The 25,303-nt window shown below is 36.9% G+C and overlaps 1 protein-coding gene across 1 annotated transcript in view; it reads left to right on the forward strand.

Moving 5' to 3' along the window:
* The first annotated feature begins 1,814 nt into the window (after positions 1 to 1,814).
* Positions 1,815 to 25,303, forward strand: part of LOC101893045 (centrosomal and chromosomal factor) — a 266,728-nt gene continuing 243,239 nt past the window's right edge. The window contains exon 1 of the mRNA XM_005190644.4: positions 1,815 to 1,897. The gene's annotated coding sequence lies outside the window, so the exon portion shown is untranslated. The remainder of the gene's footprint in view (positions 1,898 to 25,303) is intronic.

Raw genomic sequence — 25,303 nt, forward strand, 5'->3', positions numbered from 1 at the left:
AGAATCCAGTCCCAGGATTATTGGTAGTCGTGTTATATTTGCAAATCCTCGAAACCTAATAAATATACTTATGTCACACGGCCTGATCAAAGCGCTCACGAATCATAATATAATTTCTTCGATTAACCGCATAAAGCTATAAGCAACAAAAATATACTTTAAAAAATCATATCCTTGCATATTAAACTCTTATGTATGTTTATTGTTCATAAAATAAACCCACATTAGCATATTAAAATTTTTTTACATTCTTTTTATATTCTCCTGTCCCCTTTTTAGACGCAAATATAAATCTAAATCAGAAACAACAGCATAAATCAATAACAAATGATTCCAACTTTTGTTTGTTTTCCCCGTGAATACATAAAAGGAAAAACTTGTCAATAAATTCAGAATTTAATAAAAAAAGTCGTTAAAAAAAACAAACGGAAACATGACATTCGCGTAAACAAAAGGCAACATACACCCTCTTCCCCTTGCAAAGAGTACAGGTGTAGAGGAGTTTCCTATATTCCTTGTGTTCGTAGAAGGATGTTTTTCCAAAATAAAAAATAATGAAAATATAACGGAAGTGCTAACAGCACGGCGCTTATTCCACCGGCAACTTGTGTTTCAATGATGTATGTCACCAGTAAATCAAATGAATAGGGGGAATGCCAACAAAACGGCAACTTCCTTGCAACAACAACAACAATGTAGGTAGAATTTTTGTAAACACCAAGGATAAAGTTGTACACGGACAATCGACAGTAACAGGGCAATGAATTGGGACTGACAAGAGTTTACTGGTGTTGCATGTTTTTACAAAGAAAATAGCTGGTATTAAAATCTAGAAGTTAAAACACGTATCCATTCATTGTCCTAATGCCATGGATGTATTCAATTTGACTTTTAACCTTCCAAAAGAAACGGATATGTACGGCATACTGGCAGGACTGCACGAGTGTCTGCCCAGCTTTATGTGTATGGCAGTAACGCAACATCTTGTGGCTTTCAATATGAAGAGCATTGAAGCATTTAAAATTTATGCCAGTGGCAGAGCAAAAACATCAATAAAAGAGGACTCAGCTAAAGGACTACAATCGAATGTTGAAGAATTAAATCGAACTCAATATGCACGGAATGTTTTAGCATCAGGGATATTGTTGTTGGTGCGGTAGATCCTTTCGATTAGTTAAGCGAGGGTAAAGTAAAGTCATAAGGTACAAACGATATTTATAGGTAAACAATATGTTTGTGCTATGTAGGAGTCCATATGTAGATTTTCTAAAAGGATTGTTTGAAGAATATGCAGAATATGATAGAATTATTTACAGAAAAATGTATTTATATTATTAAAAATCAAATCATTGAGCAATTGCAAATGCAACTACTAGTGTGTGAACAGAATCTAAAGAATTGCATGTCATTTACACTGTGAGAGCAAGAAAGCCAAGAGAGTTTGCATTAGAACATTGTAGAATAAACAAACAAGGAAATTGACAAGAAAGTGACGCGCCTTTTTCGTTGACAATGGGTTTAACATTTCATTAATTATTAATTCAGTGAAAATTATGTAGGAACCAAAGAATTTTCTGTAATTTCAATTTACATTCTTTTTCAATTGTATCCTTAACTTTCCAATTAGAAATTGAAAAGGTAAAGAAGTGGGTGAGAAGAAATAATTGTCAAAAACATATGGACAGTGGAGAAAAGAAGCGAAAAATAAAGTGAGGTTTAAAATAAAAAATCTTCGTGGTGCAAATAATAAAATTATAGGAAAACGTTTCAAGTGTAGTTTTTGTGTAAAAGTGATTTGAATTTATGATTTTTCAGAGCATAATAGACAATTATCCGATGGGTCAGTGAATGTGAATTATCTAGATTTTGCAGATTGGCGTTGAATATACAAATCAAGGTAAGTGGAAATTTTATCATTTTATCAAATACTAACACAAATTTTCCAGTAAAAATCTTGAATTACTGGAACATCTTAAGTTTAGGGCCTGGTGGAAGATATTTTGAGGAATTTTACCACATATACTTCTATGAATCTCTAGTACAAGTTTTTTCGTAAGGAAATTCTACAGCAGGTACGGGGGATAATAACCTTTAAAAAAGAGAAGCCTTTTTCAAGAATGTAACAAAACCTGCATAGTTAAACGCCGCCTATGCCACGAAGTTTCCTTCAAAATGTATGTACTGTAATTTGGCATCATAATCAGGAACCTCCACGACTTGAAGTCCGATATATTCAAATAAAATATAGTGATCTAGCGCTTCACATTGATTGCCTAGGTGGTCCTTAGAACAATGTGAATCTATAAGGAACATATAGAGAGGACTGCCAGAGCTAGCGCTTCACATTGATTGTCTAGGTGGTCCTTAAAACAATGTGAAACTATAGGGAACATATAGAGAGGACTGCCAGAGTTTTCTGTAGAAACCATGATGAAATATTTGTATGTATCTAGATCCCATACAATATAGATTTGGCGAAGATTTATACATGGACTCAAATAAGTGTTTTCCAATTAATCCCAAAATGAGCTACCATAACTCGGGAAATATGGATTTTCCCAAGAAAAAGATGCTAACGAGCCCTAAAGAAATAATAACATTTCCAGGTCGTTTTGCGAGTTGGCCCTTATTTTTTTCTTTTATTTCCTCCTACGTTAGGTAGAGGGTATATAAACTTGTAAACCTTCAATAATTAAAAAATAAAATCCCATTGGAATTACATTAAAACTCAACTCCACCTACAGTTTATCTCTCACGACAAGTGATTGCTGTTATTAATTCAATACCTCTCACATGTTAATATTTCAACCCATTTCAATATCGAATGTCTATCAATATGAAATGATTTTTATTTAAACCTTTCACGAAGTTCCACTTTACACATACGCTTTTTATTGCCAAATCTTTTCATTTATTGAAAATCTATTCCTCCTCCACGGGCATCCAACTACATACAACGATGAAAAATAATCAACAAACAAATCTCAAATTTCTTTCGCATGCCAAAAACATTCCTGTAACAATGGAAGTCTAGCTGTGCCGCCGCATGGCTTTAAAAACATGTCACATTGCTATGAGGACTAAATTGGATTAAAAGGGTCTATCGTTCTAATGGAGAATGTAGAGGAAGTTAAAAATAGCCGAGAACTTGCGTTTTTCATGGGGTGATATTCTGCTATCAGACACACACGTATGGCATATGAGATAGGATACGATATTGTTTCGTACATACATCCAGCTATCCATCCATCACACCCTTTTTCACGTAAGATATTGAATTGCCTTTTGGCCATGATATGCGTGCAATAGAATGCTGTTATTTCCAGGACTCCATTCTAATTTCATTTAAGTAACGAAGGCTCAACGTCACGCTTCAATTTATGAAAAATTGTCGATTGGCGTTAAAATGAAATTTTATCATGACTGATTTAAGAGGATTCCCCTTTGATTCACACAGCAGCACTTGCACGCACACCGACACACATACAATGTATGCATACTACATCAAGGATAACACACTCGTCAATTTTCCATTACGCCAGCAACAGACATTGTTGAAAAGGGGTGAGTGAGCCCAATGGCGGCCTCCAGGTGTGGGTTGTAAATATTTGATTAGAATAATTTAGAAATGTAACGTGTAGGAACGGTATTTGTTTGTTTGTTTGTGGGTTCAGCAAAGTGTGCGGGCCAATGGCTGTGTGCACGTTACAAGACACTTGAACAATGTTTAATAGCTGCCAATATAGCTATGAATGTGTGTACATTAATTGTATGAAAACTTTTAAAGAATATTTTAGGAGAAAAGTTTTTAAGATTAATTTCGGGCTGTTGAGTGATAAATAATACATTATGTCTGGAAAGTTATTTATTAAGGTTAGAATTTTTACTTGCTGCCATGGGGAGAGATTGTTCTTCGAATGAAAATATATTATTTATAGTTAACATGCGATACGAACTTTACTAAATCATCATTTGTTTTAATTTTGGTTGAATATTGTATCAGTTTATCTTTAATAAAACCAAAGCAGAAGAAGTCTTCTTCTCATGGTGACGGGATAATAATATAACAACATCTCTATAATACAATAATAATTATGTTTGATATTGGCTAGATCATATTTCACATGCAGACGCCTAAAATAATATGAGAACATTTTCAAAAGTCCTTTGGCCTGTCAATAGTTTCCCTTCTTCTCTTTCGCCCCTCTGCCTGTGCAAAATTTAGCTAGTCCTTTGTGTTGTGACTGTCTTCATTGTTATTGTTGTAAATGTCAATAAGAGGATTCCATTTCTCTGAGTTCATTGTTTTCAACAAAATTATGACAGTTTTTGTGCGTCACTGACGACGACAGGCAGAGACTGGATTGACATCATAAGCGCACCCATGCTTACATATTGTCCTTAGCACACGCACACACATATCCGAAGGCGTTTGGGTGTACGATTGGTTGGTAAGAGATTGGGTGATTTAAATCTGTTTGTGATGACCCCCTGTAATGTGAATGATGCACATCATCTTATAATACACGAAGTGAATAATGTACGTGGTATTTGGACCAATGTTAATTTCATTGGAATTCACGTTTGCATTAATGAAATAATATTCTAAAAAGTGGATTTTAGTTTTAAAAAAATATTTCCATTACTAACATGGAAACTTATTGAGTCCCACAATGTTGTGAAACTAAACACAGCAATTATTCAAACAGCATTCGACTGCTATGTGAACGCTACGCTTTACCTACTCAAACCGACCACATTTTGTCAACATCATCTTCCAGAATATACAGGGTGAGATAAAAAAACTGCAACCAACTTCAGACTGCTGTCATTTCTAAGCCACTCGTCCGACAGCTGTTAAAATTGTTCCAGTGATAGCTAATTTTATTGTTTATAAGCGTACAAAAGCATTTTGTTGAGAATTTTCCAGAAAAAAGTTATTCGTGATGGAATTCAAGCGGGATAGTGTGATTTTTAAAAATATTTGGCTGGAAAACTACAAAAAGCACTCCAGCATTTAAATGTGAATAAATCTATTGTGTCTCGTACCATCGCTCTTTACCGTGATACTGGTAGCGTAGCCGTCGTCAAGGAAGTGGACGGAAGAAAACAGCAACATCAGCAGAAATGGTTCGAAAAGTAAAGAAGAGACTTGATCGAAACACGCGTCGAAGTGGCAGAAAGATGGATCGAGAGCTGAAAATTTCGCAATATTCCATTCGACAAATATTGAAAAATGAGCTCGGGGTTAAGCCATTGAAATTCCAAAAAGTGCAAGAACTTACACCGCAACAGAAAAAAATAGACTCAAAAGAGCTAAAGAGTTGCTTCGCTTGGTCGAAAGTGGTGAACTTCAGAATTTGGATTTCTCCAATGAGAAAACATTCGTTGTCCAGAAGTTTGTAAACAAACAAAATGATCGTGTTTACTTGCCAAAGAGGTCAGATGAAAATGTGCACCTTCGGTTGCCCACTAGAACTCAAGCGCCGTCCATGGTGATGGTGTGGGCCGCCAAAACAGCCGATAGTCACTCTCCGCTCACATTAATCGACCGTGGCATCAGAATAAATGCCGAATATTATCGTGAGGTTGTATTAAAGCCTTGGGCACGCTAACATTTTGGCCGCAGACCTTGGACATTCCAACAGGACTCAGCACCATCGCACTCAGCACGCGCCACCCAAGAATGGTTACAAAATAAGGTTCCTCGCTTCATTTCCAGCGCACAATGGCCACCAAAATCTCCGGATACCAATCCGTAGGACTATTGTGTCTGGCGTATTTTGGAAAGCAAGGTTGGCACTAAAAAATACTAAAGTGTTGATCACCTCAAGCAAGCGCTTCGCCGAGAATGGGCCAAAATACCGCAGAGCAACATTCGGGCCGCATGTGACGGTTTTATTGGCCGTTTGAATGCCATAATTCGTGTCAAAGGTGACCAACTCGAACGAATCTAAACTTATTCTAAAATCTGATCAGGGTAAAATTCTAAGCCGATTTAGCGACTTCCGTCTGTCTGTGTGTCTATCCGTCTGTAGCAGTCACGCTTTGTTTAGAACAAATTGAGATATTGAGATTATTTCAAATTTCGTATTTTAAGTTCGTAAAAGGCCTATGACAAAAAAAATCGCGTTTGGTCCGGCCGAACTTAGCTGATTTTTTACTTGTTTCTTTTGTGTTTTATTTTATGGCGAGTAAATTTTTTTCCGAGAAAAATAGATTTTTTTCTGTCCATCTTTCTTTTGTTGAAGGATGAATTGTCCCTTTCAATGGACCATAAATACTACCAGCAATTGGATAAAGAATAGAAAAAAATAATCTTAATAATTCCTACACTTTTAGAAAAAAATGGGACCAATTAAACTAAAAATGTCATCTCTTGCCGCCAACGTGCCGAAAACAATTAGCGAAACAGTTGTCCATTCTTCATTAAATAGAAGATAAAGTAGAAAGATAGGCGAATGGACGACGACAGACGGACTTGTTCAATAAAATTCAAAATTCATTATTTAACGATCCCCTACCCAAGCCATTTGCTAAGGATGAATGGAATTCAGAGAAAAAAAAAAACGAAATAAAATAAAATGACGATAAAAGGAAGGGATTATTTTCTGTTGGGATGGGTGGCTGGCTATTTGAGAACTCTACAACAACAGCCGCAGCAACAACAAAAACAACAACAAAAACAACAACAATATGTGAATACTTAGATGACGGAGAGCTAAATAAAATAAAATACTTAATTGGGTATTAAGGGTTGATTGTTCTCCGACGGGGCGCACAACAAACACTAGTGCTGCTGATGCTGCTGGCAAAGATGAGGATGGCGGCTGACTGTGCCAGAATCAAGAACGTCGTGTATAATAATGAATCGCTTTAATTGTGATTACACCATGCAAGCTGTTGCCTTTATGTAAAGATACTGGAAACACTTTCAGGCGGACGGACGGACGGACGAAGGGAAAACAGACAGAGAGACAATAATAATAGTAGACCTTTTTCCTTTAGCAGGGCATAGATGGAGAGATAGACAGCCAGCCAGCCCACCAAACAGCCAACCAACCGAGCATCTAAGCAAGACAACATCCTAGCAGGCAGTCACAATGCTGCCAATACTTAGAAGACAACCAAGCCGAGGGACGGACGGACAGACAGACATACAATTTAAGTAAACAATTCCATATGATGCCAGGCAAGAACGTGTTCAAAATTACTCCAACCGAGTATTATTTATTTAGGTTTAAGTGGAAAAAGATGATGGGCGATTTAACAAAACAGCAACATAATACAGCAACAACAACAACAACAATAGCAACAGCAGAAGCAGCAGAAAAAATAGGACAAGTCATAACAATGGAAACGTACAACGATTGCATGGAAAATCCAAAGACGTGTGTGTTCATTGGGTTTGGCAATGAACAAACGAAGCTACGAACGAACAAACGTCCCAACAATTTGGATGCTGCTGCTATTAGCCGTACCTTCGAACAATACAAGGGGCAGGGAGGGAGGGGAGGTATATTGAAATGGAAATCCTTTGGCCATACAAAACATTTAAGTTCGTAACATTTAATGCCCAGAGCAAATATTAAAATTTATATTTTTCCAAAGTTAAATTTCATTTTGTTGTTCATTCCGGTCCGTCGACCATTAACGGAGGAAAATTAAAGATAAACATACTTGTGTGTGTTCTCGTGTGTATATAGCACAAGGCAAGGATGCAGGGGATTAAATTTTAAGGCATAGTGTTTAAGTTGTACTTTTGTTTTATTTTAAGGGTTTCCTTTTATTTCAAAAATAATTATTTCTGTGAATTAGAAATTTTAACAATACCTAAAGTTTTGTTTTTTAATGAACAGGAATGAATGCTGATGAAAAAGTTATAATTAGGGTTAACCATAAAGGAACCGGAATTATGCTAAAAATGGATTTCATATGAAAACCGGAATATTTTTTTTAAACGTGAATTTTTATACCATCCACCATAGTATCGATGGTATATTAAGTTTGTCATTCCAATATACATTTAGAAATATACATTTTAGACCCCACAAAGTATAAATATTCTTGATCAGCATAAAATTCTATGTCGATTTAGCGATGTCCGTACGTCTATGGAAATCACTCTAGCTTCCGAACGAAATTAAGTAGATTGGTAAAATTGTACTCAAAAGTATATTATATCTTTTGGTATTGAAAATGGGCCATGTAGGTCCACGTTTCGGTATAGCCGCCATATAACGGTACCTCCCGATATTCGGTATTTTGATGATTATAGCGACATTATTCATCGGATTTGTTTTAAATTTGGCATTTGAAGTTCGAAATGGATATTACAGCCTGTGCAGGTCCACGCTTTCGTATAGAACGCATATAACGGTACCTCCTGATATTTGGTATTTTGATGATTTAGCGACATTATTCATCGGATTTGTTTTAAGTTTGGTATTTGAAGTTCGAAATGGAAATTACAGCCTATGACAGAAAATTGTCTGTGCAGGTCCAGGTATTCGTATAGCCTCCATATATCGGTAACTCCCTATATTCGGTATTTTGGTAATTTTTTAAACATTAATTACCGGAATTGTATCACATTTCGTATTTGAAGATACCAGTAGATACTACAGTCTTCGACCAAAAATTGTCTATACAGGTCCAGTCTTCGTATAGCCCCAAAATATCGGTATCTCCCTATATTCGGTATTTTGACGATTTTAGGTACAATACTCACCGAAATTGTTTGAGATGTCGTATTTGAAGTTCGTAATGGATGCTTCAGGCTGTGACAAAAAATTGTCTATGCAGGTCCAGGTCTTCGTATAGCTCCGATATAACGGTACCTTCCGATATTCGGTATTTTGATGATTTTAGCGATATTATTCATCGGTTTTGTTCTAGATTTGGTATTTAAAGTTCGAAATGGATGAAAGAAAATTGTCTGTGCAGGTCCATGTTTTCGTATAGCCCCAATATAACGGTATCTCCCGATATTCGGTATTTTGAAGATTTAAGTGACATTATTTACCGGCATTGTTTCAAATTTCGTTTTGGAGTTCTTAATGGGTACTAAAGCCTATGACAGATAATTGTCTGTGCAGGTCCAGGTCTTCGTATTGCCCCCATATAACGGTATCTCCCTATATTCGGTATTTTGGTAATTTTTTAAACATTAATTACCGGAATTGTATCACATTTCGTATTTGAAGATACCATTAGGTAGTACAGTCTTCGACAAAAAATTGTCTATACAGGTCCAGGTCTTATAGCCCCAAAATATCGGTAACTCCCTATATTCGGTATTTAGATGATTTTAGTGAAATTATTCACCGGAATTGTTTCAAATTTCGTATTTGCACTTTGCACTACAGCCTATGACAGAAAATTGGCTTTGCAGGTCCAGGTCTCCGTATAGACCCCAATATAACGGTGATTCCCTATATTCGTTATTTTCATGATTTTAGCTACATTATTCTCCGGAATCGATTCGAATTTCATAATGTACGTTTGCGATGGGTACTATAACCTGTGAAAGAAAATTGCCTTTGCAGGTCTACGTCTCCGTATAGACCCCAAAATAATGGTAACTCCCTATGTTCTGTATTTCTAAGATTTTAATTTTTTTTAACGGATTCTATTTTTTTATTTATTTGAAACTTTCAAAATTCGTTCCAAATTGCGGAGAGTATTCAAAGTTCGGAACGGCCGGACTGACTGCTTTTTAACTTGTTTCTCTTCGTTTGCCGAAATAGAGCCTGAAACACCCACTATTGTTACCGTACGCACCCACTCTTTGTCGACTTTACTCATTACTTGGTCAGGAAGGTCACGTGTTTTGATTGCTATGCATTTTTGAAGGCATAACACATTATTTTTAATTGATTACAGAATGAAGTTTTACACTTTTCCTACCTATGAGTTTTCTGAAAATCAATGGTGGGGTCCATCCAGCGGTTAATCTTTTTAATTCTAATACATTTTCGGAATTCTCACATAAAAATGTTCTTGTTTATCTCCCTTTTTTAAACTTCAAATACAACATCCTTACGCCGCATAAAAGCGGGACGAACCTGGCACTTGAAATGAACATTAGATTGCATTACTGTTCTTGCTCCTGCATTTCTCGTCGACGATAAGTAGAAGAGGATACGGATTACGACGTCATATTGTTGTGTCTGAATATCGAAATAGAAGAAGAAGGGGCAAACAATTGTATTGTCTGGAAAAACTGCCAGTACCACTGCCGTTGGTCGTAGTACTTAGTCGTTGTTGTTTTTGTTGACGCAGTCGTCGTTGTCGGTCGTTGTATTATTGCCGGTATGTGCCTGAAGTGCATTTATGTCATTGAATAAACAACCATAACGCCTCTTGAACGGGGTACGATTATTATTGTTATTTCCACTTATAATGCATGCCGCAGCAGTTTTTGCCTTGTTCTTCTTCTTCTTCCTATTCTTGTTTTGTTCTGTTTTTCCCATAAATCCCCTCCAATCCTTGTGGCCCTTATTCCCAGCTCCTTTTCAATGGATTCAACTGTATTCAATAGAGGTTTTGTTTGTTATCATAAAAAAGCACATACCTAGCCAACCTATCAACCGCACATTGTAATGTGTGAACAATGTCATAGCAAGAGTGGAATGATCTGAGGATTTGCAAAATAGGTTAGATGATAAAAAATAAAGTCCATATAGAAGGGCTGGAGGCCAAGCAGGCCATAGAGACGAGCTGGAGGAGAAGAACTGAAGCCCAAATTGTTCATATATACGAGCTTGATGGCGGGGAGTCTGTATACAGGAGTATATATATCGAGCTGGAGGATGGTGTGTCCTTATAGGCGAGCTGGAGCTCAGGGAGTCGATATAGATGAACTGGAGGTCAGGGTGTTCTTATAGACGGTTAAATGCCGGGAAGTCCTAATAGAAAAGCGGAAGGGCCGCGAAAACCATATCGTTCAGATGTAGGCCAGCAACCTCATTAAGACCAGCTGGAGGCCTGTGAACCCATTTGTCGTACTAGAGGCTAGGGAGTCCATATAAACGAGCTTGAGTCCGGCTAGACGAGCTGGAGGTCAGGGAGTCCAAATAGACAATTTAAAGGCCAGGAAGCCCATATCGATCAGGTGGATGCCAGTAAGTTCATTAAAACGAACTGGAGGTCAGGTAGTTTATACATACGAACTTGAGGCTAGGGAGTCCATACAGACAAGCTAGTGACCAGAGAGTTTATATAGACGAGCTGGATGTCAGGGAGACTATATAGACGAGCTGGAGGTCAGTGAGTCTATATAGGTGAGCTGGAGGTCAGGGAGTCTATATAGGCGAGCTGGAGGTCAGGCAGTCCATATAGACGAGCTGGAGGTCAGGAAATCTATATAGACGAGCTGGAGGTCAGAGAGTTTATATAGACGAGCTGGAGGTCAGGGAGTCCATATAGACGAGCTGGAGGTCAGGAAGTCCATATATAGGAGCTTGAGCCCAGAGAGTCTATTTAGACGAGCTGGAGGCGAGGGATTCCTTAGTTGGCCACGGAGCATTTACAGAAGTGGAGAGTGCCATAGAGTTCATATAGACGAACTGAGTCTCACATGGGCCCGCGGGATTTCCCCATACAGGCCCAGGGGACTCCCCTTGGCCCTGAGGTTCACTCATGAATAATGAAAAATCTAATAAATTGTGAGTCAAGGCATCAATATTTTTTTCATATCTTTATATCACATCAAGATACAAAAACGATCAAAATTTTTCAAATAAAAAGATCGATCGGATCATAGAATAATTCATAACTATTTTAATAAGGTACGTTGCCATGTGTTACAATGAGTTAAAGGTCAATTGCAAAAATTACAATCATTCAATTGTATCTACCAGTGACCCCTCCTAAACAAACAAACATATTTCTTATAAGCAATATCGGATATCTCCAAGATAGCCATGTCCCAATTTGACATTGAATAAGCTGATGGCACATACTATCTTAACAAGGCAATTCGAAAAAAGAAACCAACAAAAATATCGAATGATGAGAATGTGGCGCAAAAGGACAAAGAGGAGGAGGAGGGAGAACACTAAAAATGATACCGCCGCTTCATGAACATGAACACGCGTAACACCAGAAGGGGCTCAGACGTCACATTTTATTTTTTATACATAATTTTTCTTTGGCCTGCCAAAGAGCTGCAGTTTCATGCTGTTTGTGACTTGACGCATTAGTTTACCCCCGGAGAGTTTCAATGTAATTATGTGTGTGGATAAACACACACATTCCCTATGTCCCATACAAAAGCCAATGTGGCCCAAGAACCTACTTGTGATGCCATCGCATGTCTGTCCTGTCTTTGCCAACTATAGTTGGACTCCAATGAAAACAAATTCTAAGCTTTCATTCACTTATGCGTCCATCCATCCATTCGTCCATCCACCGTCCAGTCGTCCATCTATCCAACCAATTTCTGTCTGTCCGTCCGTCCATACGTTTCGTTTTGTTAATGTTCTCGTTGACTGCTCAATGTTCTTTTTACGATGACGACGACGATGATGATGATGATGTCGAGGGCAAGTTAGTCAGCTTGTTGTAGTGTCATTGCCGGAATGGCTTATTGAATGTGATATGGATGGCTGGTTGTGATGTCCGATGGGCTTAAGAAGAAATTGAGTAAATTGTCTAGAATATCAAAAATTCAAAAACCATACGCCTTCTTAAAATGGTCGTAGAGGAACTGCTTGAGAATATCTTTTGGAGTGTGTGTGTGCGCCTGTATGTGTGTGTGGCGTTTTAGTCATTGCCAACGACATTTGAGCTTGATGACGGCAACGGCCTTCTTGTTATTGTTATCAACTCTCTTGTGAACACTCAATAAAGGACAGTGTCCTAAAACTTACATTTTAAAAGGATTTCTTTAGAGAAAAAAAAAACAAGGGGTAATGATTATGGAGAATGGAGAAATATCAGAATCAGAAGGATTTGATGATTTTCTAAACTTCCTGTATGATAATTCTAGAATTTTTTAAGGAAAAATGCCAATGACTTCGGTGCTATATAAAGCATAAATAAAATATTTTGTGAAAGGTCAGGGAGTTCATACATCTTCCTGGATTTTTTATTTTTTAGAAAAGTTTTTAAACACCTGACCCAAAATTTGAGGTTTTAAAATTCAAGGACTTTCGGCCGGAGATCGTGGATAAAAAAGCCAAGAACCAATCTACCTAAAATGGTAGTATTAAACAATCTCAAGGACCCTATATCCGCAAATCATTTTTTCTTTTTCCAGGACTTTTGAACGAAATCCTCGATTATAAAGAATAGGTTTTGAAAAATTTATATAAAAAAATTTATAACCTTCGATCTGGAGGAGGGATTTCTCAATAACACAAGGACAACCTGAACAAAATATATTTTCTCAAGGTCTTCCTAACCGAAAATGATGTATATTTAAAAAAAAAAAAAACTTCTCAAGAACCTCCTGCCCAAATATCACAGCAGGAACTGAAAATTGTGGAATTTTTTAAAAATTGTTCTCAAGCTTCTTCAGATCGAAAATCATAGACTTTTAAAGACTTTTTTATAGCTGTAAGGATAAAATCTGGTCGATTTTTCAAGAACATTTGTTAGGAGGTCCTTAACAATTATCCTGGAATTTTAAATTAAAATTTTTAATATTTTGAAAATTCAGTCAAGGACGAATTGTTTAAGGGCCTGCCGAGAGAAAATAGTGGATTCATAAAAAAAATTTTTTAAGGTCTTCCTAACTGAAAATGGTGTACATCTCCAAAATCATGGGATCTTCTGACTGAAAATTGTGAATTTTTTAAAAATAGTTTCAAGCTTCTTCACATCGAAAATCGCGGATTTTTAATGATTTTTTCAAGAATGTAATAATCAAAAATATCTAGTTGACGTTTCAAGAACATTTGTCAAGGACCTCGTAACCAATTATCCTGGATTTTTAAAATATTTTTTTAATTTTTTGAAAATTCAGTCAATGACCTCTCCTGGGCGAAAATCGCGAATTTCTCAAGAAACAACCGGGAGAAAATCGTGGACTTATGAAGAAAATTAGTTCAGGACTTCCGGATCAAACATCGTGGATTATTGAAAAAAGTCATGTTTTCTTAATTCAACAATAGGATATCTATATGTTTCTCCAAGTAACATATTCCTGCCAATTCAAAAAAAAGCACAAAAAGGGGCCAACTTTAGTTCGTAGTCGGCGGTATTTTTCATACCAAACATATTTCTCTCCTTCCTGCTTCTTGTAATGAACCCTAAATTGTAACACTGTGATTTAACATCGCCGTTGTCGTCTTTTCGTTTGCCAAAGCCCTGGTGGCACCCTAAGTTTCTAAATTTTATTTATTCCCTCTTTTCTTCTGTGTTCTTTTTTTTCGAATTTTTTTTTCATGCGTACAACTGAACCGACCGGGGCAAACGTGTTTTCAAGCATTTTGAAATGTGGGTTGGTCATGGACATGACGACAATGTCAATGGTTATGATGATGATGGTGATTGTGTGATGACGACAATGATTTAATTTTTTTCCAGCAATTCACAGTGGGTTAATGGCAATGTAATTGACGGAGCATTTACATGGCTTGTCATAAAACAGCAGGATTCAAATTTAATGGAATTTTGTTATCGTCCATATTCGTCAATAAGTCCATGTTTATGGGGTGCCAATTTTGAGTCAGAGAATTACCCTAAATTAGGGTCTAGTAGTAATAATTGTGGAAGGGTTTTTTATTCTTGAAGAGCTATCAATAAATGATCGCTGAGAAGGCCGAAGTTTGCTTGTGGAAACTTTGAGGTGTTAAAATTTTTTCCGAAATGGTTTAAATTACAAGAATTCTTGGAGCACAATCATAACATTTATAACCTTTAACTCGGCACTATATGCAAATCCAAAAATCGGAGGATCAACAAATAGAACATCAATATGTGGGCTATGATGTTTCCCCTGAGATTACTGTTTAGGAGACTGTGTGGAGTTCAATGAATCGACGTACAAAACCAGCTGAAGAATTCGCTGCAGTAGCTAATACCAGCACAGCGCAGTGAAAAAGAATCCACAACGAGAATAGCCATTTTATTTTCCTTAAGTACTATAATCTAATCAAATTAAAATTAAAATTGAATAAATTTTCCTAAGGTCAAGAAATAATCTTCGCAGAACGAAAATAGTGGATAATCGTGAATCGAGGATTTATTAAGAATCCGTTTAAAGGACCTCCTGAACGTAATTGGCGTTGGTTATAGAAACGTATTTTATGGACATACAGACCGAAAATTGACCTCCTGACCGAAAATTGACCTCCAGACTAAAAATTGACCTTCTGACCGATAGTCGAGGATTTTTTTAACAAAAGTTATTTAAGTATCATCTGACCGAAAAACGGACATTATATAAAATGAAGGGCCTCCTGTAATTGGTGATAGTTATTGAAAAGTATTTCAGTTCGAATTGGTCACCTTTGGTACGAATTATGGCCTTCAAACGGCCATTGAAACTGTCAGCCCTAATGTTGCTCTGCGGTATTTCGGTCCATTCCCGGCAAAACGCCTGCTTGAGGTGATCGAAACTTTGGCATTTTTAGTACCAAGCTTGCTTTTCAAAATACTCCAGACATAATAGTCCAACGGATTGGTATCCGGAGATTTAGGTGGCCATTGTGCGCTGGAAATGAAGCGAGCAACCTCATTTTGTAACCATTCTTTGGTGGCGCGTTCTGAGTGCGATGGTGCTGGGTCCTGATGAAATGTCCAAGGTCAAAATGTTTACGAGCCTAAGGCTTTAATATACCCTCCAGAATATTTTTGGCCCACACCATCACCATGGCCGGCGCTTGAGTTCTGGTGGCCAACCGAAGGCGCACATTTCTATCTGACCTCTTTGGCAAGTAAACATGATCATTTTGTTGGTTTTCAAACCGCTGGACAACGAATGTTTTCTCATCAATGAAAACCAAATTCGGCAGTTCACCACTTTCGGCCAAGCGAAGCAACTCTTTAGCTCTTTTGAGTCTATTTTCTTTACGTTGCGGTGTAAGTTCTTGCACTTTTTGGAATTTCAATGGCTTAGAGCCTATTTTTCAATATTTGGCGAATGTTCACCTCACAAGCCATTTTTCGGCCACTGTCGCAGTTTCGCGCTTTCGATCAAGTCGCTTCTTTACTTTTCGAACCATTTCTGCTGATTTCTATTTTCTTTCTGTTGCGGTGTAAGTTCTTGCAGTTTTTGGGATTCCAATGGCTTTAAACCGAGTTCATATTTCAATATTTGCCGAATGGAACATTGCGATATGTTCATCTCACGAGCTATTTTTCGTCCACTGCGACGCGGGTTTCGATCGCAGTCGCTTCTTTACTTTTCGAACCATTTTTGCTGATGTTGCTGTTTTCTTCCGTCCACTTCCTTGACGTCGGCTACGCTATCATTTTTTCACATTTAAATGCTGGAGTGCTCTAACGATAGCCACTTGTGGTTTTCCAGCCAAATACAAAGAAATCACACTATCACGCTTGAATTCCATCACAAATAATTTTTTTCTGGAAAATTCTCATCAAAATGTAAATAATATAATGAGCTTTCACTGGAATAATTTTAATAGCTGTCGGACAAATGGCTTAAAAATGACAGCCGTCTGAAGTGTGTTTGCAGTTTTTTTCTTCTCATCCTGTATATAAAACGAAGGGTTTCCTGTAATTGGTGATAGTTATAGAAAAATATTTCATTGACCTACAGACCAAAAATTGACCTCCTGAACAAAAATTGACCTCCTGACCGAAAATTGGCCTCCAGACTGAAAATTTATCTCCTGACCGAAAATTGGCCTCCAGTTATAGTCGAGGATTTTTTTACAAAAGTTTTTAAGTATCATCTGACCGAAAACCGGACATTATGTATAATGAAGAGCATCCTGATCAAATGTCTATTTTTTTTACAAAATTAATTTAGAAAACCATGGAAAACCCACTGTAATTTACCTTTCACAGACTTTGTTGGATTTAAAATATTAAATCATTTACTGTCTTTAAGGTGCTCCTTTCAACATTGTTGGTTGAATCGCATTTGCCTCCCTTTTCGTATAAGGTTTGGTTTTGTTAGGAATCAGTGAAAAAAAAAATAATAAAAACACAGACAGTCGTGATTACAAACTTACAAATGCTTATTATTATTGCAGAATGGCAGGACAGACCAGACCTGCCATTTAACTACTGCATGTCATGTGGCATGAATGGTATGGCGGCATGTCATAATGTGGCCATCCAGCGAGGCAGTCATCCAGTCATCAAACAACCTGGCTGATTTCATTGCCTTGGAAATTACGGTATAAATGACTTACAACGAATGAATGTCTGTTTGATGACTGGATGGCTGGATAGATGGTGGACTGCCTTTAAGGTAGGCGCTGCTTTCTGCCTTTGCTTTGTTAACATTAATATCTACATTTTTATACTTATGGCTTTTTCATTTCATTTAAGTCCATTTCATTTCATTTCATTTAATTTTTTATAACATTTTTTATTACCTTTTTAATGTAATTATGGTCTTTTGTATGTCGGTAATGTGTGTGCCAATGTGTTTTGATGGCATGCCGGAATCCACTTGTTTATAAACTCATAAACGGAATTGCCAATGTTTGCTGGGCAGGGGCGTCAATGGCAAGAAGATACGGAATTGGGAGATTTATTTTTACTATCTCAATTAGGTGAGTTTTTATGTAAAAGAATTGGAGTTATATACAACAGATGTTATCTTGGTAGAGCTTGTAGATATAATTTGAATACGCCCCTGCCCCTGCCGCCCCTGTCATCCTTGCTACATTTTTGCGCCAGGCCATGTCATCATTTATTACATTCATTGAGGCTGTAAAGTTAATATTTTAACAGCAGGTTACGCGCCAAAGACCATTAAAAGCAAAAATGCTTATCAACATTTCGTCGTATTTAGGCGTTTTTGTGGATTTATTCGATTTTTTTGTTTTCATAAGGATTCTGATGGACAATTCCTTCGTTGCTTGTGGTTTTGTGTGTTGCAGTCATAAAATAATTTTCATTTCATTTGCAAGGCGTCGCATATGGAGCTGGCCGTTCGTGAGGTCTATCCCTCCATCCGTCCGTCCATCCGTTCATTTCGGTCCATATTGTCGAAATGTATCATATGGCTGGCCGCAATAAAAATGGTTTTACTAAAACTGGGTCACAATTTTAGAGTGGTGGTAGAGGAAGTAATAAAATTCAAGGATATGCTGTGGTCGGGTGGGGAGAAGCAACAAACATGTCTTGTCTAAGTGTTGGCAAACATTAATAAGACATTGTGACTATATTTAAATGGAAATAAATAAAGAAATTAGAAAGTTTTGTTTCGTGTGGGAAGGAGATGACAATAGGCGGAAGCGATCCTTGACCCAATGGAATTATTTAGAGACTTCTTAGAGCATTTAAAATATTTTATGTGCTATGAACTGCTGGAATTAATATCTTCTTTAATATCCCATAAAATCTCTTATTTGTCACGAATTCAGGGAGATTATAAGACGTGTTTCGAGTTCGTATTTCACGGAAACAATTAAGTACAAAATGTACCTAAATCTTAACCGCAACTACACATGAGAATTGAGATCTAAGGTACGGTTTTGTAGTTTATTGTTTCCTTAAATTCAGAACGGTTTGGTATTTATGGGCCTGAACAGAAGACAACGATAAACAAAGAAAATAGATTTAAAAATGTATATCCATAATTCCATATGGATAGTTAGATATGAACCTAGGATACTGATCGATGATACTGAGGATAAGAGGCTCATAAAAATACCATTTCAATATTTCTACCAATATTAGTTCTACTGTAAAAATGGGATATATCCCTATATAGAAATCGTGCTGAAATTGATTTTTTGAAATATTTTCAATTTGACGCCCGCTACTTCGTCAGGGAAAAGTCCGCCTTAAAATTTTAAATCCGTTCTTTTTGGACCTTTTTATAAACTCCACAGTTCTGTGGAGGGTATGTTAACTTTGTCATTCCGTTTGTAACTCCTCGAAACACTGATGTTAGACCACACAAAGTATATATATTCTGGATCAGCGTAAAGTGCATTTAGCGATGTCCATCTGCCAGTTTGTCCGTCTGTCTGTGTGTTGCATTCACACTATATTTGGAACAAATTAAGGAAGAAAGCTAATATTTTCCACACATGTGTATTTTGCAAGTCGGCGGTTAAGTTCGTGAATGGACCTTGTCAGTCCACGTTTTCGTATAGCTCACATATTACAGGACCTTCCAATTATAAAACGGATTTGTTTCAAATTTCGTATTTGAAGTTCCTAATATGTACAACAGCCTATGAGAGAAAATTGTCTATGCAGGTTAAGGTCTTCAAAGAGCCAGGTTTAGCACACATACAACGATACCTTCCTTAATTCGGTGTTTTGATGATATAAGCGACATTATTGTTTATAATTTCGTATATGAAGTTCAGACAAAAAATATCTTATGCAGGTCCAAGTCTTCGTATAGCCCCCATATACCGGTTTTCATTTAAGCGGTATTCTTCGATGATTTTTTTTTGACATTTTTCATATTCCATCCAAATGATGGAGTGTATTAAAAGTTCGGCCCGACCGAAAAAAGCTGTATTGGCACTCAAAGTCCACAAGCTGTTCAGTTTCAAAACATTTTTTAATCAAAGCTTAATACATCTTACCAACAGTGATCACATTTTCAAATTTCGAGATTCCACTATATAACTTCAGCCAATACCAATTTAAGTACCCTTAATTAATTTCCTATTAATATAGGACACTTTTCCAAACCCACCTCTAAATCTCAGATCCAGATTTTATTACCTTTCGTACAATTATAGCACACATTTTTAAAAACACCTTCGTTTTTCAATCCCAAGTACCAACAGAGATATCAATATCAAATTTCGAGATTCCAGCCTCATCCGTTCATACGATAGCCAATTTAGTACTTTTCGTATTAATAAAGAACGAATTTCCAAACCCACCTTCAAATCTCAACCTCAGATACCAAGCTAAATATCAACTTTCAAAATTTAAACTCTTTCCCTCTTCCAACCAAGACCAAATTATATACCATTTAGTACTCTTCGTAAAATTCTAGTACACATTTCCAAAACAAACTCCATATCTCAATCCCACGTACCAACAGAGTCCTTAAAATCAAATTTTGGGATTCCAGGTCTATCCCTTCACCCAAAACCCAATTTAGTACCACTTAGTACTTTTCGACCAATTATAGTACATAATTACCTTCATATTTCAGTCCCATATACCATCAATATCAAATTTGAGGTTCCCAGACGCATCCCTTCACCAAATACCTAACATAGTACCATTCAGTACTATTCGTAGAAATTTAGTGCACATTTCCAAAACCACCGCCACATGCCCAGGCTACACATGAATACCAAATTCAAAATTTTCAAGCACTATCTGTTCACGCAGTACCAATTTGTACCAAATATACCTCTCGTTCACTTGTAGTACACATGTCCAAAATCACCTATTTATCACCAACCTGCCACCAAAGAGTATCCCAATACCAAAAATTCCTAAATTAAGCTTCTTCCGTTCAACCCAAACCAAGCTATTCCTAATTTAAATCCTATTATTTGTACAGTTCACACACTTAGTACACTTTCCCAAAATCTCCTCTATATATGAAATTTACTTTCCAATCTTGATTCTCATACCAAGTTTCAAGTTTTTCGCTCTATCCGTTCACAAACAACAAAAGGGACCATTTTAGAAGTTTAGTACCATTTAAGAACTTTTCGTAACTATAAAGTTCGAATTTCCCGAAATCCGTTTGGTACATTTATCCTGCACTTCATCAGTGACTTTCATTTCAAATTTCAGAATTCTAGCTCATCCCGTTTGTCCAATGCAAATTATACAATTTTTGGTACATCTTTTTCGTACGCTTTTAGCACTTTTCATAAAGCACAAATTTCCAAAAACCCAGTTTTATTTCACTCCTACACACTAAAACCGGCTCCGGTTTCAAGATTTCGTCTGGGCGTCGATTCCAGGTCAGTTATATAACTATATATAGATAAATGGACATAGCTGAGGATATACGATATACCTCTTGGTAGTTAAAGCACATAACTATTAATGCTCTCAAAACTACTCCACTCAAATCTAAACTACTTCTAATTATAATCTCTTAAAATACTACTCACGAAAATACTCTCACGGAATTCTCTTCTAACGATAGAATTTTCAAGTAATTATTTTCAAAACTTTTCTTCTAAATACAAACTTTGCAATGTCTATAAATAAAGCCTATATAAACATCATATAGACGTTTACAAAAGTAGGCTTGTTTATACAAAATATCAAGTTTTGCATATTCATTTGCCAGAAAAACCTCTCTCAAAGTTTTGTTGCTGCTCTTGTTGTATTTGCTCGTCTGAACAAATCCATAAAAAATAACAACCACATACATATTAAAATCTTGTTCTTTATTTCGATAAAATCACGTTCTTAACCACATCGTCGTAACATAAACCCGGCAATATTTCGGCTTGAAATCATTTCGTTTCTACACAAAAGTCGGAAAATATACAAACATGATTGTAGTAAAACTTAATATGAGGTAGGAAATAAAATTTTAGGAATGTTTGGAAGTTTTAATCTTCATGTGTCCACTATAGAGTATAGGACCTTTGCAAAAGGTTTTAAGCCAGAATATTTTATTTCATGTATAAGATATTTTCCGTAGATCAGAAAGAAAATAATCTGGCTGAAGGATTTCGACAGATCTTTTACGATGAAATTTATAGACCTTTTGAAGATAAATCTTTTGATATTTTACCAAAAGATCTACCGATCTTCTAAGAAATTATCATTAGATTTCCTATGAGAAGATTTGCAGATATTTCATTAGAAGATGAACTGCAGATATTGTACTAGAAAATATACATACCTTCTAACAGAGAATCTACAGATCTAAGGAAAGAGCTCCAAAAATTCTAGGAAAAAATTTACATGTCTACTAAGAGAAGATTCATTGGTCTTCGAAGAGATGATCTGCGGATTTTCTATGAGAAGTCTTCAAATCATTTATGAGAAGATCTAGATTTCCTTTCTGGATCTTGTATATGAGACCGGTCATTTTAGAGACCGAAAAAGAGCTACGATCTTAAAGAGAAGATCTATCGACTTCTTAGGTGAAGATCTATCTTCTTGAAGAGGTTATCCAGATCTTTTAGGATATAAAAAGATAGATTTCAGATCTTTTATGTGGAAGAATGGCCTACTCAGGTATTATAAACAAAAAAAAACATCTTGAGGTCTTCTATAGTCGAAGAAGACCTCTTGAGGTCTTCTATAGTCGAAGACCTGTTGAGGTCTTCTATAGTCGAAGACCTGTTGAGGTCTTCTATAGTAGAAGAATACCTCTTGAGGTCTTCTACAGAAGAAGAAGAAGAAGACCTCTTGAGGTCTTTTATAGAAGAAGAAGACCTCTTAAGGTTTTCTATAGCAGGAGATGATCATCTTGAGGTCTTCTATAGCGGAAGATGACCTCTGGAGGTCTTCTATAGTCGAAGAAAACCTCTTGAGGTCTTCTATAGTCGAAGAAAACCTCTTGAGGTATTCTATAGTCGAAGAAAACCTCTTGAGGTCTTCTATAGTTGAAGAAGAGCTCTCGAGGTCTTCTGAAGTAGAAAAATACCACTCGAGATCTTCTATAGCAGAAAATAACCTCCTGAGGTCTTCTATAGTCGAAAAAGACCTCTTGAGTCTTGAGAAATCTTGAGGTCTTCTATAGTCGAAGAAGGCCGCTTGAGGAAGACCTCTTGAGGTATTCTATAGACGTAGAAGACCTCTTGTGATCTTCTATAGTCGAAGAAAACCTCTTAAGGACCTCTTAAGGTCTTCCATAGTCGAAGAGGTCTGAGGTCATAACTGACCCAGGACTGTGTACGTTTTTCTGATAATTGAAATACCAAATAAGTGTTTCTGTTTATCGAAGATCCTCTTTTTGTGGCAGATTGAAAAAGGAATTCCTCAATCTCTAGAAATCCCGCGAATACGAAGATGCTATTACTTAGAATATCTTAATTTTTTTACAACTCTAATCATACCTCACTATTTTCCCCAAATTAAAAACAACCTTTCCACAACGTTGCAAAAACAAAACAAATAATAAATTGAAGAACAACAACATAAAAGTAACAATTTAGGTCTTCTTCTTCTTCCACTTTTAAATGGGAGGAATTATCAAAAACAAAAAGTTTTTAATTTCAGTTTAATAACGAAAGTAATTAAATTTCAACTTAACTTTGAGCATAGCGGCGGAGCAACAACGGAATCATCAACAGCATCGACAAAAACTTTATTTTCGCTTAAAGCTATGTTGGCTGCTGTGCTTCGATGAGCTGGAAGGAGAAGAGAATTTCAGTTTTGGGCCGGCCCACACGAAACGACACGAGGAGGCATAAAGTGAATGAAATAAACGACGAATAAAACGAATAAATTGGGATGATAAAGAAACAATGTTTTCCTGTTAACTTTACTGGCTGACTGGATGGATGGCTGGCTGGATGTCTGCTTGGCTGGTAGTTAGTCTGGCTGTTTGGCATGCCGACTGACTGGCCGCATGGCTTCAGTTTGTTTGGATTTTCTTTTGCAAGCAATATACAATGTGGGGTAATACATGATAAAATTTGAAATAAAATTTCGGTAAAATGTGTTGAATTGAATAAGATTTGTAGGACAGCCTTATAAGACATAAACATGTTTAAATACTATGAAAGAGGACAAATTACATTTGCCTCTTTAAAACTGCTCTCCTTTTAAATTAGTCAACCATACCCCTTATAATTGTATATGCTCTTATTACGAGTTATTACTCTTCCTATATTCAGTTTCAAATTTAATTCAAATGGAACACTCCGTATGGAAATCACTTTTCCCATTTACAACCCTAGCACAGCATCAATAGCTCACAGTAAGCCGAAATGTCATGACGTCCAGACTATCTGCTCCGATTCTCTTTGCATTTTTCTTAAGCAGCCAGTCAGCATTGCCATGGCAGCCGACAGGAAGGAAGCCCAGTTGCATGCACTTCATCAGTTCACAGACTATCGAACTTTGCTGTTGGATAAACTGCAGCTACTTTCCTGCTGACTTGACTTTGCCGTGATTTCTTTGCTTATTCGTTGATACTTTTAATGCTGATTCCTTTGGAATAATGTCTGTCGACTGCTAGCCTTAGTACAGAGGCACAGAAAAACCAAGAAACCTTTTTGGCGAAATTTGAATAGAAAAGTAGCTTGTGTTCGCCGTGAACGTTTCTTATATCAAAGTTGAAATCAAATGCACGCCATAAAGGGGTCGTAGTGGTGATGCTGGGAGGTTTTCGCTTGTCGTTTTTGGCTCGTGGTTAAAGATTTCAAAACGATGCTGGGAAAATTTCATAATTGTAGTTAAAATGCCATGGGGAGTCAAGTAAGTCATTTGGTTGGTAGGTTCGTTCGCTATTGCCCATAGAAATTGTTGGTTTAGTTACTCAGTTGGCCAGGAAAAAAGAGACAAGGTTGCCAAAGCAATGGAAAACCTAAAGATATTTTTATAGAAGACCATGAGGTCTTTCTATAGAAGACCTTGAAGTCTTCCCATACAAGACTTTGAGGTCTTCCCATAGAAGACCTTGAGGTTTTCTTATAGAAGACCTACAAAACTTGAGGTCTTCTCATAGAAGATGTTGAGGTTTTCTCGTGAGGTCTTCTCATGGAAAATATTGAGGTGTTATCGTGGGGTCTTCTCATAAAAGACCAGGAGGTCTTCGTATAGAAGACCAGGAGGTCTTCTTGTTTAGAAGACCAGGAGGTCTTCTTGTATAGAAGACCTGGAGGTCTTCTTGTATAGAAGACCAGAAGGTCTTCTTGTATAGAAGACCAGGAGGTCTTCTTGTATAGAAGACCAGGAGGTCTTCTTGTATAGAAGACCAGGAGGTCTTCTTGTATAGAAGACCAGGAGGTCTTCTTGTATAGAAGACCAGGAGGTCTTCTTGAATAGAAGACCAGGAGGTCTTCGTTTAGAAGACCAGGAGGTTTTCGTTTAGAAGACCAGGAGGTATTCGTTTAGAAGACCAGGAAGTTTTCGTTTAGAAGACCAGGAGGTATTCGTTTAGAAGACCAGGAGGTCTTCGTTTAGAAGACCAGGAGGTCTTCGTTTAGAAGACCAGGAGGTCTTCGTATAGAAGACCAGGAGGTCTTCGTTTAGAAGACCAGGAGGTCTTCGTTTAGAAGACCAGGAGGTCTTCGTTTAGAAG

This window comes from Musca domestica, unplaced genomic scaffold (genome assembly GCF_030504385.1).
Source record: "Musca domestica strain aabys unplaced genomic scaffold, Musca_domestica.polishedcontigs.V.1.1 12, whole genome shotgun sequence".
NCBI lineage: Eukaryota > Metazoa > Arthropoda > Insecta > Diptera > Muscidae > Musca > Musca domestica.